Genomic DNA, 19,206 nt, shown 5'->3' with positions numbered 1-19,206 from the left:
TCAGAGTTGGAAGAGGTACCATCTCTCAGCTGACACAAATGAAAGAGTATGACCACACTTTCTGTTGGCAAGACTATGGGGAAACAGGCACCCTTATACATTGCTGATGGGAATACACACTGGTAAAATAATCCTGGAAGGAAATTTGGCAGTGCATTACAAAACTACATTTGCACTTACCTTTTGAACCAGCAATCCCACTGAAGATACATGTCCAACATGTGTGTATGTGTGTGTGTGTGTGTGTGCATATATATATATATATATATATATATATATATATATATTGCATTTTTATTGCATTACTGTTTTAACTGAAAAATATTGAACAACCTAAACACCCATATTTAGGACCCTGATTGGATAAACTATGATATATCTACACAAGGGAGTGTTATGCTGCTGTAAAAAAAGAATAGGAGGCTGGGCTTGGTGGCTCACACCTGTAATCCCAGCACTTTGGGAAGCCAAGGCAGGTGGATCACAAGGTCAAGAGGAGACCTTCCTGGCCAACATGGTGAAATAATGTCTCTACTAAAAATACAAAAATTAGCTGGGCATGGTGGCACGTGCCTGTAGTCCCAGCTACTTGGGCAGCTGAGGCAGGAGAATCACTTGAACCCACACCTGTGGAGTGAGCCAAGATCGTGCCACTGTACTCCAGTCTGGTGACAGAGCAAGACTCCGACAAAAAAAGAAAGAAAGAAAAGAAAAGAGAATGGGGAGCATTTCCATGAGCTGGAAGGGTGTAATCTCCAGGCTATATTGCCAAATGAAAAAAGGCAGAATGAAAAAGAGTATACACAATTTGCTACCCTTCAAGTAAGAAAGAAGGTTCTGAGCCAGGCTGGCCTGTAATCCCAGCACTTTGGGAGGCTGAGGTGGGTGGATCACTTGAGATCAGGAGTTCGAGACCAGCCTGGCCAACATGTTGAAACCCCATCTCTACTAAAAATACAAAGATTAGCCAGGTGTGGTGGTGGGCGCCTGTAGTCCCAGCTACTCGGGGGACCGAAGCAAGAGAATCATTTGAACCTGGGAGGTGGAGGCTGCAGTTAGCCTAGACTGTGCCATTGCACTATAGCCTAGGCAACAGAGTAAGACTGTCTCAAAAAAAGGAAAAAAAAAAAAAAAAAGGTTCTGTAAGAAAATATACCTCTTTCTGCTCCTTAGCACAAAAGAAATGCAGGAAGGATAATCCAGAAACTAATGAGATTATTACCTGCAAGGAGTAAGTGGGAATGAAGTAGAGAAGGTGGAGAAAGAGGAATTGGGTGGTAGGGATGGGGGTGGGGCTGGTGCAGGGACACTTCTCGAATATACCTTTTGGATAGCCTTGACTCTAGAATCAATGTAATGTTTCACATGTCAAAAAATAAAGTCAATTAACACCAACTAAGATGAGTGTGTCCATGGAGGCAGAGAGGAAGGGGAACAGAAAATGAAATACAGACAGTAACAAATGAGCCTAACTATATTAAATGTGAATAATATAACCACACTTGCTGCACCTCTGCCAAACCAAATCAGAAACCCAACAATACAGCAAGGACTGTGGAAGCCTAAGTCTGCCTCAGAGCCAGAGATCTAACTTTGTTCTCATGTTTTCTCTTGCCTGCACATCTGAAATTCCCCAATTGTTTTACTAGGTCTCAGTTGTTTATCATCATCCTAAATGATATCCTTAGTTAGCAGCTGGAGAAGCCATCAGTTTAGAAAAACACTCATTATTTTTAGATTTGGTTTGTAGTTTTAGAAAAATTGGCCAGTTGCAGTCGCTTACACCTGTAATCCCAGCACTTTGGGAGGCCAAGGTGGGAGGGTCACTTGACTCCAGGTATTTGAGTCCACCCTGGGAAAGAGAAAGATCCTGTCTCTACAAAAAATTAAAAAAAAAAAAAAATAGCCAGGTGTGGTGGTGCACACCTGTGGTCCCAGCTACTCAGGAGGCTGAGGTGGGAAGATCGCTTGAGCCCGAGAGGTGGAGGCAGCAGTGAGCTGTGATCACAGCACTGCACTCCAGCCTGGGCAACAGAGCAAGACCTTGTCAAAATAAAAAAAAAAAAAAAGGAGGGAAGGAGGGAAGGAAGGAAGGAAGGAAGGAAGGAAGGAAGGAAGGAAGGAAGGAGGGAAGGAAGGAAGGAGGGAGGGAGGGAAAGAAAGAGAGAAGGAAGGAAGAAGGGAAGGGAAGGGAGAGAGAAAGAAAGAAAGAGGGAGGGAGGGAGGAAGGAATATCTAATATAGGGCCCAGCACCATGCCCTGTCAAACAGAGGTCTACAAGTGAAAGAAATTGACATAGCGTTGATCAAAAAGAAAATTCTTCTGTTATGAAATAAAGGGCACTGTGTTGGATATTTCATAATCATCAGTTTCTACATAACTTTCAAATGCTCTTCATGCTTATTAACACAGATTAATAATAGTTAGCCTTTTAATTAATACTTTAATCAAAGTTGGAAGAGAAGTAGGCACCGGTTTTAAAAGCGTGATGAGAAACTGAGTAAGTGAGTGTTTAAATGTTCACTGTCGGGGACTTTAAACTCTTAGCTTATCACCACCATGTGTTAGGTATAATTCTGAGGAATGATCAGAATTGTTTAAAAAATGTTGACCCGGTCATTTTCCATTCAACATTTCCTCTCATGAGGAAGTCATCAGAGATATACACAAATATTTACATACAAAGATTGCAGCATTATCTTTAATAGTACAAAAATGGAAAGTACCCAGATGTCCAAAAATAGAGAAATAGTTAAAGGCGTTATGTCACAGCTATACTATGGTATATTATGCATTGTTAAAAATTATTTTTTTCTAAAACTTTTCTTTTTTTTTGAGATGGAGTCTTGCTCTGTCGCCTGGAATGCAATGGTGCGATCTCGGCTCACTGCAACCTCCACCTCCCGGGTTCAAGCGATTCTCCTGCCTCAGCCTCCCAAGTAGCTGGGACTACAGGTATGCGCCACCATGCCTGGCTAATTTTTGTATTTTTAGTAGAGACGGGGTTTCACCATGTTGGCCAGGCTGATCTCAAACTCCTGACCTCAAGTGATCTGCCTGCCTCAGCCTCCCAAAGTGCTGGGATTACAGGCGTGAGCCACCATGCCCGGCCTCTAGAATGTTTTAATGACAGAATGACAGAATGTTAGAAAATAATGTTATAGAGAAGTGTGTCTCCATATCCTGCTTGCTAACAGAAAAACGTTGGGTGTCAATAGCTCAGAAGTATTTTCATTATGTTAAATTTTTTCTTAATGCAAGATAAATATATAAGTTTGAGTATGTATATGTATAAAATATGCGTATTGTACACCCACGCACATACGCCCCCCCCCCCACACACACACATTCTGGAACAATTAACAAAGAAGAAAATAATGACCAGATAGAAACCAAAATGTTAACAAGGATGATCATTAGATTATAGCAATTGTGAGCAATTCCTGTCTCCTTACATATATTTTAGATATTTTCCATTACTCTGCGATAAACATGAATTACTGTTACTAATTCTCTTCTTCCTGTTCCTCAGGCCAAGAATCTTGGAGCCGTCCTTAACTTTATTTCTCTGAAACCCCATATCTAATCTATCAGCAAACCTGTCAACTCTACCTTTAAAGCAATTCCGAATCTACCTGCCCATTTCTCACCACTTCCACTCACGATGCTCCAAATCACCATCATCGGTAGCCTAGATTTCTGCCACAGCCTTGTTTCTGGTCTTCCTATTTCAACACTTGCACCCCCACCCACACCCCAATTTCTAGAAAGAACAGGAGGGGTCATAAAAGAACATTATCAGGAGTAAAAGAGAGTCCCATTTAGAGAGCAAGAAGCCAAAGTCTAAAGAGGAACATTTCTAATGGGGAAATTGAGGAAAATGGCTAGAACATTTCAAGGAATACCAAAATCTGACATTGCAGTTGGTTTCCGATTCTGTGTTTAAATCACATACCTCACCTCCCATTAGCCACACAAAACACACATGAAAAAAAATCTCTTATCCATTGTCACCTTGAGTTGGTGTGATTTGGGGTTGCTTGTGGTAAATCCATTCAGAGAGAGCACAGAGAAAGTAGAAGGCAAAATGACAAACAGAGCAGGAGAGAAACTGGAGTAAGAAGTAACCACTCAGAAAGCTTAGGGCAGGGTCCTGGGTTCCCCACAGTGCATACAATGGAGGCTTGAGTCATTTTATTTCACTATGATGAGAGAAGGGACCTCAAAAGTCTGGGGAACATAAGGATACCCACTCAAGCATTTATGTTACATTAGTATGTCAGAAAGAGATGGGTTGGTCAAATGTCACTTCCAAATTGTTTTCTAATTGGCTTCATGCGAATATCTCATGAGCAGAGGCAATGTCTCATTCACCTTCATTTCCCCTACACCTGCCACAAAATAAGTGTCAGAAAACATTTGTCAAACAAATGGATTAATGAAGAAGGAAGGAAGGAAGGAAGGAAGGAAGGAAGGAAGGAAGGAAGGAAGGAGAAGAAGGAAGAAAGGGAGGGAGGGAGGGAAGGAGGGAAGAAGGAAGGAAGGAGAGAATTTACAGGTGATAAGAATAACTAGTGCTTCTTAAGTATTTTCTATAGCCATTCTAAGTGCTTTCATGTATTAACATGCTTTCTAAGTGCTTTCATGTATAGACATTCTAAGTGCTTTCATGTATTAACATACATAAACCTAACATAGATTTATGTATTTTCCCCAAAAGTATTCAAGTACATTCTCATTAATTTTGCCATTCAACAACTATTTATTGAGAACCTACTATGTGTCAGTCACCTTTTTAAGTATCGTGGTACAGAGGTAATCCAATACAGTCACTGTTACAGGGTTCACATTCCCTCATTGAATTGAGATTAGAATTCAATTCCCCCTGGCTTTGTGTACCTTGTACATTTGTATTGTCAACTTCACTAGCGAACAGATTCATGGTGCAAAGAAACTCTAATGAGACTAAAAAAGGAGCAGATGTTCTTAATTTCAAAAAGGGTGTTCATCAAAGCTGTTCTTATATAAGTTGTCCAGGTGCTGTTGGCTTCTGAAAATGCTTATGAGCACCAGAGGCTAGAAACTCTGAGGGGATGTCCTCATTATTCCATTATATGAACAACCAGAAATGATGGGCAGAGTCAAAGCAAAGTAATTATCCTGTTAATTCAGACCTCCACAAAATCTCCTTGTCTCAGCAGTTGCCTTAGTTCACTAAGAATTGACCTAACATAGATTTATGTATTTTCCCCAAAGGTCTTTCGCATTCATTCTGTCACTCAGCAACTATTTATTGAGAACCTACTACGGGTTGGGCACATTTGGAAATGCCTGGGTACAGCAATATTCCAACAGTCACTACTCTCATAGAGTTCACATTCCTTTACAATTGAGGCAGCAGAAGAGCGACCCCCATTTTACAGAAAAATAAATGGAGGCTCAGAGAGGTTAAGTGACTCGGATCACGAATCAAGCAGAGAGATAATGGCCCTGTATTCTGATTCTTAGTACTTAGAGTTCACAACACTATGACATGAATAGATTGTTTTCATGAAATAGTTTACTGTAAAATGCTTTGCCATCTGTCACATACACATCGTGAAGGCTCTTGAACACACAAATCCTCTGTGGCATTGTTATTTAGAGGATTCAGTGCAAGGAGAGAGGTAGCTAGCCAGCAGGAAAGCTGTGGGTATCCTTGATTCATCTCTTTCTCTTAAATCCCACAGCAAATCTTACCCAGAACCCAGTCACTTTCCTCCACCTGCATTGCTATCACCCTAATCTAAGCCATCATCATCTCTCATCTAGATTTTTTTTCTTTTCTTTTCTTTTCTTTTTTTTTTTTTTGACGGAATCTCGCTCTGTCTCACCCAGGCTGAAGTGCAATGGCGTGATCTCAGCTCACTGCAGCCTCTGCTTCCAGGTTCAAGCGATTCTCCTGTCTCAACCTCCCGAGTAGCTGGGACTACAGGCATGTGCCACCACACCTGGATAATTTTGTATTTTTGATAGAGACCAGGTTTCACCATGTTGGCCAGGCTGGTTTTGAACTCTTGACCTCAGGTGATTCGCCCACCTCGGCCTCCCAAAGTGCTGGGATTACAGGCGTGAGCCACCATACCTGGCCTTATCTAGATATTTGAAGTAGATTTCTATGTGGTCTCACTGTCCTTCTTATCTTTGACTTTCCTCAACACAACAACCAGAGGAATACTTTTAATTTGGAAGCCAGATCTTGTCTCTACCCTGAAAAACACTGCAAAGGATTCCCTCCTTTCACAAAGAATTAAGAGCCAACATCTTTACCATGGCTTACAAGGCCCCACACAATCTGGCTCCCATTTCACCTGACCTCATGTCCCACCATTCTCCCTTTTACTGTAATCATTCTAGTCATAGTAATCATCTCGATGTCCTCAAATCCACAGGGCAAGTTTCTACCTCAGGGCCTTTGCATATCCTCTTCTGTCTGCCTCAAATATTTCACTCCAAATACCTGCATCTTTACGTCCTTCAGGTCTTTGCTCCAGTATGATCTTCTTAGCGAAGCCTTCCCTGATTCTCCTTTTTGAACTTGCCACACTCTCAAATACTTTCATTCCCCCTTATCTTGCCCTGTTTATTTTCCTCATCACACTTACCACCCTTTAAAAAAAAAACTACAGAAATTGCTTATATATTATGTTCAGGAATTTTTCTTTCTTCTATTCACTTAGGTATTCCCAGAAGCTACGATAATGCCTGCTATAACTGGTAGACCCTCAGCAAATATAAGTTATTATTATTATTACTATCATCATCATCATTGTTTATAAATTCCAAAGAACAGGAACTATGAGGCTTATCGAGAAAGAAATTTTTTTTCCATTTGGAGACACTATAATTCAGAAAATGTGATCAAAGGTTTTCATAGTCAAAGATATTAGATTGGAATCCCAGCTCTGTCATTTATTTGGGACCTTGGGTGAGATATTAATACTTGGCCTCTGTGAGTCTCAGGTCTCTTGAATATAAAATGGGAAAAATAATTCCTATATCACAAGATTGCAGCACTAAAGAGAGGATATAACACACAGAAAGTACCTGGTTTGATCAGAGCACAATTAATGTGAACTCTCTCAAATTAGTAGTTTCATTTTACATCGGCCAGATTCTTATTTAATGGTGTGGCTTTGAATACATTCCTCCCACTCTTTGGGCCTCATTCACACAGCTCTACAATAAAAGGGTTCATTGAGGTGTTCTCTCCCCGTATAAGCCCATGACCTTGACTGGCTTGGAGGGCTCCAAAGGGGCTGATGGGAACCTGGGGCCTCACAAGACATTGCTTCACCCTTTCCCATGGGTTAGCTAATCTGCAGCTGTTCATTACTGAGCCCTTTAAAAGTCAACAGATAATAACAGGAGATAAATAAAACCTTTGTCACTTACTGCTCTACCTTGGTTTTATACAAGTGCTGCCAAAATGAGTTGCAACAGGAACCTTTGAACAGGCTAGTCAAATGTTATGTGCTGATAAATGTTTATTTAGAATGCAGCTTTGTTTTTCCTGGAATTTCTCAGTAATTAACCAACTGCTCTAATCAAGACCCTCTTAGGCAGCTGTTTCGATTAGTTTGTCCCCAAATTTCTCACCACTAGGTACTCCCCTTTTTGCTCCCATACCTCCTACACGTAAATCCCAAGTTTTCAAAGTTTTTTCCTACCTAATAAACTGCATGCATCAGGTGATCATTCCTGTATTTTTTTTTTTTTTCCAGAAAATATGTTCCCTGATATGGGAAATGCCTGGAGGAAGCCACTCTAGATTCATAGAAATGATGAGAGTGATATCTTATAATTGGTATGTTAGAACAGATTGGAGATTGGAGACAGGAAGAGGAAAGAGCTAGAAACCTCAGCCAGGCTGGTACATTTATCCAGTAAAGCGGAAATGGCTCGCGGTGTTGGGGACAGAAAGTCATAGGTAGATCTGAGAGGATTTGGAAGAAAGAAGCAAGTCACAACCCCTGATGATGGCTCAGTAGTGTCGCGGCTATAAGAAAAGGGTGGCCTTACTCTTTTGAGTTAAACTGTTCTGGGTAAACACCACCATTGATCAATGTAACAGAATCTAGCGTGGCCTCCTCCAGGAATTTAAAATGGAGTTTGGGGGTCAGGTCCTGTGGCTTATGCCTATAGTCCCAGAAATTTGAGAGGCTGGGGTGGGAGAATCACTTGAACTCAGGCAATGAAGAGAGACCCCATCTCTACAACAATTTAGTCAGGCGTGGTGGTGTGTGACTATAGTCCTTGCTACTTGGGAGGCTGAGTTGGGAGGATTGCTTGAGCCCTGTGAGGTGGCGGTTGCAGGAGCCATGATTGTGCCACTGCACTCCAGCCTAAGCAACAGAGCAGACCCTATCTCAAAAAAAAAAAAAAGAAAGAAATGAGGTTTGGATGCTGAAATGTTAAAAGATGTTTTGTTGGTTTAAGTGGAAAATGGAATAAAATATTTCAAATCAGAGCTTGCTTGGAAAATTCAGGAAGAATAATCAAGGTAGCAACTGCTTACTAAATCAAGTGTACAGGCCTTTTCTTGGCATTGCTCATTGTGCAGCTTCCGTTTCCTATCCTCTTTGTTTCTCCTATGCCCACCCTGACAGGAAGGCTGCCTTTCCTCCACCTGTTGAAATCTTACATTCTCTCTAAGACTTAGTCCAATTTCTATCTCTTCTATAAAGTTTTTCAGGCAAGGCCAGTGGTTCTGAACCTTAGCTGCACCTTGAGATCACTTGGCACCACCAGTTGTCTGGAGTGCAGCTGGGGTGCACCCTCTGAGTGGTTCCAAAGTATAGTTAATGTTGAGAACCATTATTATAGGCCTATTTTAGTCCCTGTACATAGAAAAAATAAACAAAACAGACAAAGCCCTAGCTTTCATAGAGCTCATATCCTAGTAGGAAAATAAGCAATAAGCATGTTTTTAATAAGGCAATTTCAAAGACACTTGCACATGCAAGTTTAGAGCAGCAAAATTTGCAATCACAAAAATATGGAACCAGCCCAAATGCCCATCAATCAATGTGTAGATAAAGAAAATGTGAGAGAGATATATATATAGACACATACACACACACCCCCCATGGAATTACTACTCAGCCATAAAAAGGAATGAAATAAATAATGGCATTCACAGCAACCTGGATGGAACTGGAGACCATTATTCTAAGTGACGTAACTCAGGAATGGAAAACCAAACGTCGTATGTTCTCACTTATTAGTGGGAGCTAAGCTGTGAGGACACAAAGGCATAAGAATGATACAATGGCCGGGTACGGTGGCTCATGCCTGTAATCCCAGCACTTTGGGAGGCCCAGACGGGTGGATCACGAGGTCAAGAGATCAAGACCATCCTGGCCAACATGGTGAAACCCTGTCTCTACTAAAAATACAAAAATGGCCGAATAGGAACAGCTCCAGTCTCCAGCTCCCAGAGCAAGCGACACAGAAGACAGGTGATCTCTGCATTATCAACTGAGGTACTGGGTTCATCTCACTGGGGAGTGCCAGACAATCGGTGCTGGTCAGCTGTTGCAGCCTGACCAGCCAGAGCTGAAGCAGAGCGAGGCGTCGCCTCACCTGGGAAGCGCAAGGGGGAAGGGAATCCCTTTTCCTAGCCAGGGGAACTGAGACACACAACACCTGGAAAATCGGGTACCTCCCACCCCAATACTGCCGCTTTAAGCAAACCGGCACACCAGGAGATTATATCCCACACCTGGCCGGGAGGGTCCCACGCCCACGGAGCCTCCCTCATTGCTAGCACAGCAGTCTGTGATCTACCGGCAAGGCAGCAGGGAGGCTGGGGGAGGGGCGCCCGCCATTGCTGAGGCTTAAGTAGGTAAACAAAGCCCTGGGAAGATCGAACTGGGTGGAGCTCACAGCAGCTCAAGGAGGCCTGCCAGTCTCTGTAGACTCCACCTCTGGGGACAGGGCACAGCTAAACAACAACAACAACAGCAACAACAACAACAACAAAGCAGCAGAAACCTCTGCAGACGCAAGCAACTCTGTCTGACAGCTTTGAAGAGAGCAGTGGATCTCCCAACACGGAGGTTGAGATCTGAGAACACAGACTGCCTGCTCAAGTGGGTCCCTGACCCCTGAGTAGCCTAACTGGGAGACATCCTCCACTAGGGGCAGACTGACACCCCACACCTCACACGGTGGAGTACACCCCTGAGAGGAAGCTTCCAAAGCAAGAATCAGACAGGTACACTCACTGTTCAGCAGTATTCTATCTTCTGCAGCCTCTGCTGCTGACACCCAGGCAAACAGGGTCTGGAGTGGACCTCAAGCAATCTCCAACAGACCTACAGCTGAGAGTCCTGACTGTTGGAAGGAAAACTAACAAACAGGAAGGACACCCACACCAAAACCCCATCAGTACGTCACCATCGTCAAAGAACAGAGGCAGATAAAACCACAAAGATGGGGGAAAAGCAGGGCAGAAAAGCTGGAAATTCAAAAAATAAGAGCGCATCTCCCCCTCCAAAGGAACGCAGCTCATCACCAGCAACGGATCAAAGCTGGACGGAGAATGACTTTGACGAGATGAGAGAAGAAGGCTTCAGTCCATCAAACTTCTCAGAGCTAAAGGAGGAATTACGTACCCAGCGCAAAGAAACTAAAAATCTTGAAAAAAGAGTGGAAGAATTGATAACCAGAATAATTAATGCAGAGAAGGCCATAAATGAACGGACAGAGATGAAAACCATGACACGAGAAATAAGTGACAAATACACAAGCTTCAGTAACTGACTCGATCAACTGGAAGAAAGAGTATCAGCGATTGAGGATCAAATGAATGAAATGAAGTGAGAAGAGAAATCTAAAGAAAAAAGAAAAAAGAAGAAAAAGAAATGAACAAAGCCTGCAAGAAGTATGGGATTATGTAAAAAGACCAAATCTACGTCTGATTGGGGTGCCTGAAAGTGAGGGGGAAAATGGAACCAAGTTGGAAAACACTCTTCAGGATATCATCCAGGAGAACCTCCCCAACCTAGTAGGGCAGGCCAATATTCAAATTCAGGAAATACAGAGAACGCCACAAAGATACTCCTCGAGAAGAGCAACTCCAAGACACATAATTGCCAGATTCAGCAAAGTTGAAATGAAGGAAAAAATCTTAAAGGCAGCCAGAGAGAAAGGTCGAGTTACCCACAAAGGGAAGCCCAGCAGATCTCTCGGCAGAAACTCTACAAGCCAGAAGAGAGTGGGGGCCAATATTCAACATTCTTAAAGAAAAGAATTTTAAACCCAGAATTTCATATCCAGCCAAACTAAGTTTCATAAGTGAAAGAGAAATAAAATCCTTTACAGATAAGCAAATGCTTAGAGATTTTTGTCACCACCAGGACTGCCTTACAAGAGACCCTGAAGGAAGCACTAAACATGGAAAGGAACAACCGGTACCAGCCATTGCAAAAACATGCCAAAATGTAAAGACCATCGAGGCTAGGAAGAAACTGCATCAACTAACGAGCAAAATAACCAGTTAATATCATAATGGCAGGATCAAGTTCACACATAACAATCTTAACCTTAAATGTAAAGGGACTAAATGCTCCAATTAAAAGACACAGACTGGCAAACTGGATAAAGAGTCAAGACCCATCAGTCTGCTGTATTCAGGAGATCCATCTCATATGCAGAGACACACATAGGCTCAAAATAAAGGGATGCAGGAAGATCTACCAAGCAAATGGAGAACAAAAAAAAGGCAGGGGTTACAATACTAGTCTCTGATAAAACAGACTTTAAACCATCAAAGATCAAAAGAGACAAGGCCATTACATAATGGTAAAGGGATAAATTCAACAGGAAGAGCTAACTATCCTAAATATATATGCACCCAATACAGGAGCACGCAGATTCATAAAGCAAGTCTTTAGAGACTTACAAAGAGACTTAGACTCCCATACAATAATAATGGGAGACTTCAACACCCCACTGTCAACGTTAGACAGATCAACGAGACAGAAAGTTAACAAGGATATCCAGGAGTTGAACTCATCTCTGCAGCAAGCAGACCTAATAGACATCTACAGAACTCTCCACCCCAAATCAACAGAATATACATTCTTATCAGCACCACATCACACTTATTCCAAAATTGACCACATAATTGGAAGTAAAGCACTCCTCAGCAAATGTACAAGAACAGAAATTATAACAAACAGTCTCTCAGACCACAGTGCAATCAAACTGGAACTCAGGACTAAGAAACTCAATCAAAACCGCTCAACTACATGGAAACTGAATAACCTGCTCCTGAATGACTACTGGGTACACAAGGAAATGAAGGCAGAAATAAAGATGTTCTTTGAAACCAATGAGAACAAAGACACAACATACCAGAATCTCTGGGACACATTTAAAGCAGTGTGTAGAGGGACATTTATAGCACTAAATGCCCACAAGAGAAAGCAGGAAAGATCTAAAATTGACACTCTAACGTCACAATTAAAAGAACTAGAGAAGCAAGAGCAAACACATTCAAAAGCTAGCAGAAGGCAAGAAATAACTAAGATCAGAGCAGAACTGAAGGAGATAGAGACACAAAAAACCCTCCAAAAAATCAATGAATCCAGGAGTTGGTTTTTTGAAAAGATCAACAAAATTGATAGACCGCTAGCAAGACTAATAAAGAAGAAAAGAGAGAAGAATCAAATAGACGCAATAAAAAATGATAAAGGGGATATCACCACCGACCCCACAGAAATACAAACTACCATCAGAGAATACTATAAACACCTCTACGCAAATAAACTAGAAAATCTAGAAGAAATGGATAATTTCCTGGACACTTACACTCTCCCAAGACTAAACCAGGAAGAAGCTGAATTCCTAAATAGACCAGTATCAGGCTCTGAAATCGAGGCAATAATTAATAGCCTACCAACCAAAAAAAGTCCAGGACCAGATGGATTCACAGCTGAATTCTACCAGAGGTACAAGGAGGAGCTGGTACCATCCCTTCTGAAACTATTCCAATCAATAGAAAAAGAGGGAATTGCCTCTAACTCATTTTATGAGGCCAGCATCACCCTGATACCAAAGCCTGGCAGAGACACAACAAAAAAAGAGAATTTTAGACCAATATCCCTGATGAACATCGATGCAAAAATCCTCAATAAAATACTGGCAAACCAGATCCAGCAGCACATCAAAAAGCTTATCCACCATGATCAAGTGGGCTTCATCCCTGGGATGCAAGGCTGGTTCAACATATGCAAATCAATAAACATAATCCAGCATATAAACAGAACCAAAGACAAAAAACACATGATTATCTCAATAGATGCAGAAAAGGCCTTTGACAAAATTCAACAGCCCTTCATGCTAAAAACTGTCAATAAATTCGGTATTGGTGGAACGTATCTCAAAATCATAAGAGCTATTTATGATAAACCCACAGCCAATATCATACTGAATGGGCAAAAACTGGAAAAATTCCCTTTGAAAACTGGCACAAGACAGGGATGCCCTCTCTCACCACTCCTATTCAACATAGTGTTGGAAGTTCTGGCTAGGGCCATCAGGCAAGAGAAAGAAATAAAGGGTATTCAGTTAGGAAAAGAAGAAGTCAAATTGTCCCTCTTTGCAGATGACATGATTGTATATTTAGAAAACCCCATTGTCTCAGCCCAAAATCTCCTTAAGCTGATAAAAACTTCAGCAAAGTCTCAGGATACAAAATTAATGTGCAAAAATCACAAGCATTCTTATACACCAGTAACAGACAAACAGAGAGCCAAATCATGAATGAACTTCCATTCACAATTGCTTCAAAGAGAATAAAATACCTAGGAATCCAACTTACAAGGGATGTAAAGGACCTCTTCAAGGAGAACTACAAACCACTGCTCAGTGAAATAAAAGAGGACATAAACAAATGGAAGAACATACCATGCTCATGGATAGGAAGAATCAATATCATGAAAATGGCCATACTGCCCAAGGTAATTTATAGATTCAATGCCATCCCCATCAAGCTACCAATGACTTTCTTCACAGAATTAGAAAAAACTGCTTTAAAGTTCATATGGAACCAAAAAAGAGCCCGCATCTCCAAGACAATCCTAAGTCAAAAGAACAAAGCTGGAGGCATCACGCTACCTGACTTCAAACTATACTACAAGGCTACAGTAACCAAAACAACATGGTATTGGTACCAAAAGAGAGATATAGACCAATGGAACAGAACAGAGTCCTCAGAAATAATACCACACATCTACAGCCATCTGATCTTTGATAAACCTGAGAAAAACAAGAAATTGGGAAAGGATTCCCTATTTAATAAATGGTGCTGGGATAATTGGCTAGCCATAAGTAGAAAGCTGAAAGTGGATCCTTTCCTTACCCCTTATACGAAAATTAATTCAAGATGGATTAAAGACTTAAATGTTAGACCTAATACCATAAAAACCCTAGAAGAAAACCTAGGTAATACCATTCAGGACATAGGCATGGGCAAGGACTTCATGTCTAAAACACCAAAAGCAACGGCAACAAAAGCCAAAATTGACAAATAGGATCTCATTAAACTAAAGAGCTTCTGCACAGCAAAAAAAACTACCATCAGAGTGAACAGGCAACCTACAGAATGGGAGAAAATTTTTGCAATCTACTCATCTGACAAAGGGCTAATATCCAGAACCTATAAAGAACTCCAACAAATTTACAAGAAAAAAACAAACAACCCCATCAAAAAGTGGGCAAAGGATATGAATAGACATTTCTCAAAAGAGGACATTCATAGAGCTAACAGACACATGAAAAAATTCTCATCATCACTGGCCATCAGAGAAATGCAAATCAAAACCACAATGAGATACCATCTCATACCAGTTAGAATGGCAGTCATTAAAAAGTCAGGAAACAACAGGTGCTGGAGAGGATATGGAGAAATAGGAACACTTTTACACTGTTGGTGGGATTGTAAACTAGTTCAACCATTATGGAAAACAGTATGGTGATTCCTCAAGGATCTAGAACTAGAAGTACCATATGACCCAGCCATCCCATTACTGGGTATATACCAAAAGGATTATAAATCATGCTGCTATAAAGACACATGTACACATATGTTTATTGTAGCACTATTCACAATAGCAAAGACTTGGAATCAACCCAAATGTCCATCAGTGACAGATTGGATTAAGAAAATGTGGCACATATACACCATGGAATACTATGCAGCCATAAAAAAGGATGAGTTTGTGTCCTTTGTAGGGACATGGATGCAGCTGGAAACCATCATTCTCAGCAAACTATCGCAAGAACAGAAAACCAAACACCGCATGTTCTCACTCATAGGTGGGAACTGAACAGTGAGATCACTTGGACTTGGGAAGGGGAACATCACACACTGGGGCCTATCACGGGGAGAGGGGAGCGGGGAAGGATTGCACTGGGAGTTATACCTGATGTAAATGACGAGTTGATTGGTGCTGATGAGTTGATGGGTGCAGCACACCAACATGGCACAAGTATACATATGTAACAAACTGCACGTTATGCACATGTACCCTAGAACTTAAAGTATAATAAAAAAAATAAAATTAAAATTAAAAAAAAAATACAACAATTAGCTGGGCATGGTGACGCATGCTTGTAGTCCCAGCTACTTGGGAGGCTGAGGCAGGAGAATTGCTTGAACCCAGGAGGCGGGGGTTACAGTGAGCCAAGATCATGCCACTGCACTCTAGCCTGGTGACAGAGCGAGACTCCATCTCAAATAACAATAACAATAATATAATAATAATAAAGAATGATACAATGGACTTTAGGGACTGAGGGGAAAAGGTGGGAGGTGGGTGAGTGATAAAAGACTACACATTGGGGGCCGGGTGCGGTGGCTCACACCTGTAATCCCAGCACTTTGGGAGGCCAAGGCGGGCAGATCACGAGATCAGGAGATTGAGACCATCTTGGCCAACATCTTGGCCGTCTCTACTAAAAATACAAAAAAAAGAAATTAGCCAGACGTGGTGGCAGGCACCTGTAGTCCCAGCTACTTGGGAGGCTGTGGCGGGAGAATGGCATGAACCCGGGAGGCGCAGCTTGCAGTGAGCCAAGATCGCGCCACTGCACTCCAGCCTGAGGGACAGAGCCAGACGCCATCTCAAAAAAAAAGACTACACGTTGGGTACAGTGTATACTGCTTGGGTGATGGGTGCACCGAAATCTCAGAAGTCACTGCTAAAGAACTCATCCATGTAACCGAACACCACCTGTTCCCCCAAAAACCTATCGAAATTTAAAGACAAATAAGTAAATAAATAATAAGGTGATTTCAGAGAGTGATAAATAAAATAGATAAAAGTACATGCAGGAATAAAATAAAAAGAAGCTAAGAAAGTTGAAGAGGCAACTTTAAACATTCTGAGGAAATGACATTGAACTGAGAACTGAATGGTGTGAAGGAGCCAAGATTTAAGGAAGGAGCACTTTAGACAGAGGTAACTGCAAGGTGGAGAAGTTTGAATAACAGAAACAAGGCCTGTGGAAAAAAAAAAAAAAAGGATGAGAAGAACAATACAAGATTGAAAAGGGAGGCAGGCCTCAGGTGATGTGCAGACTTGTAGGCCATAGCAAATATTTGTTTTCTATTCTACTTGTGAGGAAGAGCTATGGTAGATGGTTTGCAAAGGTGACCAAACAATCTGCGTATCTCTGTAAGGATGCTCCTTTGCAATGTGACTTTGAGGCTCCTCTCATCAAGAGGTAAAGTCCGTTTTTCTTCTCCTTGAACTGGGTCTGGCCCTGTAACCAAGAGAATGTGGAAGAAGTAATATTGAGGCCTTGCAGCTTTCATCTCTCTTTACAATGCTGCTCTGAGTCCACCATGTAAAAAAAAAAAAAAAAAAAAAAAAAAAAAATTTAGTCTAGCCAACTAGGAGATAAGTGCCATTTGGAGGAGAACCAGAGCACCATGATCAACAAATAGCATCAGCTCCCTGGGAGGCTGTCTAGTCCACCCAACCTCAGTCGAACTAGAAATGACTATAGTCACAAGAGTGACCCGGGGAGACAAGCAGACCAACCATTTAGCTGAGCCCAACCCACAGTATTGTGAGAAAATAGTTTTGTGTTCTAAAAACATAAAAACAGTGGTGGTGTGTTGTGCAGTGATAGACAAGTGATACAGGCATCTTAGGAGTTTTAAATAGGGAGAAAAATAACATGTATATGTTTTAACGACCAATTTTGTCCCAAATACATTGATGGATTTATCCATAAGACCCATGAATCTTTCTAAAAGATATAAAAATATTATAGCCTCCATTGGAGAAAGTGCAACTCACAGGGCTATGTTGGATTACTGGGGCTTTAAACCCTTCTCCTCAAAATGAAATCTTGTCCTCAAACATATTAAAACTGTGTGAAACCATGAATACTAAATTAAAAAGCCAAAAGTCATTTGACTCCCTACCTCATTTTAGCTGAGAATACAACTTTTGAAATCTGATGAAAACCAGGATCACCTTTTAGGCCTGAACTCATTATGAAATATGTTCCTAAAGAAGATTAAAAGGAAGTATCTGAGAACTCTAAACTGTGTTACTTTGATTCTATGTTCTGCTGAAATAATCAAGGAAGCATTACATCATTTTTTTAAATGTGAAAGATTGAAAACTGGTCTTTCAGTTGAAACTACTGAAAAAAAAAAAAAGAAAGAAAGATGATGATCTTTGGGCATGCAATCTTGGAAACAACTTTAAAACAACCAGCACTCTGAAAACATAAAAAGCTATTTTGTCAAAAAATTCTGTAGTTAGCAAAGCCAAGATGTTTGCCCTTGCTGTGCATAGTTATTTGATTTTCAGAAAAAGGAGATTCACTTTGGTTATATAAGTAGCATTATTTTTGAAATAGTTCTTTAAGTAACAAGATTTAACCAGCCTTTATGGCTATTTTTTTCACAGTATTCATAGTATTTCCCACTAATTTCTGAAAGATGTTAGCATATCCTCCTGGGATGTTCAACACTATGCTTTATAATATATTATAGCCAGATGTTACATGGCTTTAGAGGAAACTATGCGGACTCTTTCAAAATGACTTTACCCATTTAATTCTAATGTCTTATATTCACTATTTAGAATGGTGGGAAAAGATGAAAGAGGAATCAACTGGAGATGTTCTCACCTACCTGAGCACCTCACCACTATAAGTCAACCTCCTCTGGTTATCTATTGCATTAAAGAAAGAAGAAGAGAGATATGTAGAAGGACAAGAAAGAGAAGACAACTCCAAATGAAGGAAGGAGACAGGTGAAATATGATAGAGAATAAACCAAGGAAGTTAGACGAGGAAAAATGAAAGTGAGAAGAGAAAGTCAGATGCTTAAACCAAAGAATTAGGCTTTTTCACAAAGGGCATCTAGGGCAGTGGTCACAAAGCCACTACATAATTATTAGGTTTCCTTCAGCTTAGCACATTATCTGTAGCTCATTCTGGGCAAATCTTAGCCTCTTTTGGCCCTTGGACAACTTTGAGAATATGGTGACAGTTATAGAATACAGTTGACCCTTGAACAATGTAGTGGTCAGGAGCACTGACACTCACACAGTCAAAAATCTGCATATAACTTTTGATTCCCCAAGAACTTAACTACAAATAGCCTACTGCTGACTCAAATCCTTACCAATAACATAAACAGTCTATTAATGCATATTTTGTACATTACATGTATTATATACTGTATATGTATATATTATATATAGAAGAGAAAAGAAAAGTAGAGAACAAGAGGAGAGAGCAGGAGAGGAAAGCTACTGTAAAGTAGCTAAAAAGAAGAAATGTTATTAAGAAAGTTATAAGACAGAGACAATTTGTTTACTATTTACTATTTATTAAGTGGAAGTGGATCACCATAAAAGTCTTATCTCATCATCTTCATGTTGAATAAGTTGAGAAGGAGGAGGAACAGGAGGGGTTGGTCTTGCTGTCTTAGTGGTGGCAGAGGCGGAATAGGTAAAAGAGATAGAAGAGTGAAAGGGGAGGCAGAAGAGGTAGGCATACTTCATATAACTTTTTTTTTTTTTTTTTGAGACAGAGTCTTGCTCTGTCGCCCAGGCTAGAGTGCAGTGGTGCAATCTCGACTCACTGCAACCTCTGCTTCCCATGTTCAAGCAATTCTCCTGCCTCAG

This window comes from Papio anubis, chromosome 9, assembly GCF_008728515.1.
Source record: "Papio anubis isolate 15944 chromosome 9, Panubis1.0, whole genome shotgun sequence".
NCBI classification, from domain to species: domain Eukaryota; kingdom Metazoa; phylum Chordata; class Mammalia; order Primates; family Cercopithecidae; genus Papio; species Papio anubis.
Note: the sequence above shows the minus strand (reverse complement) of the source record.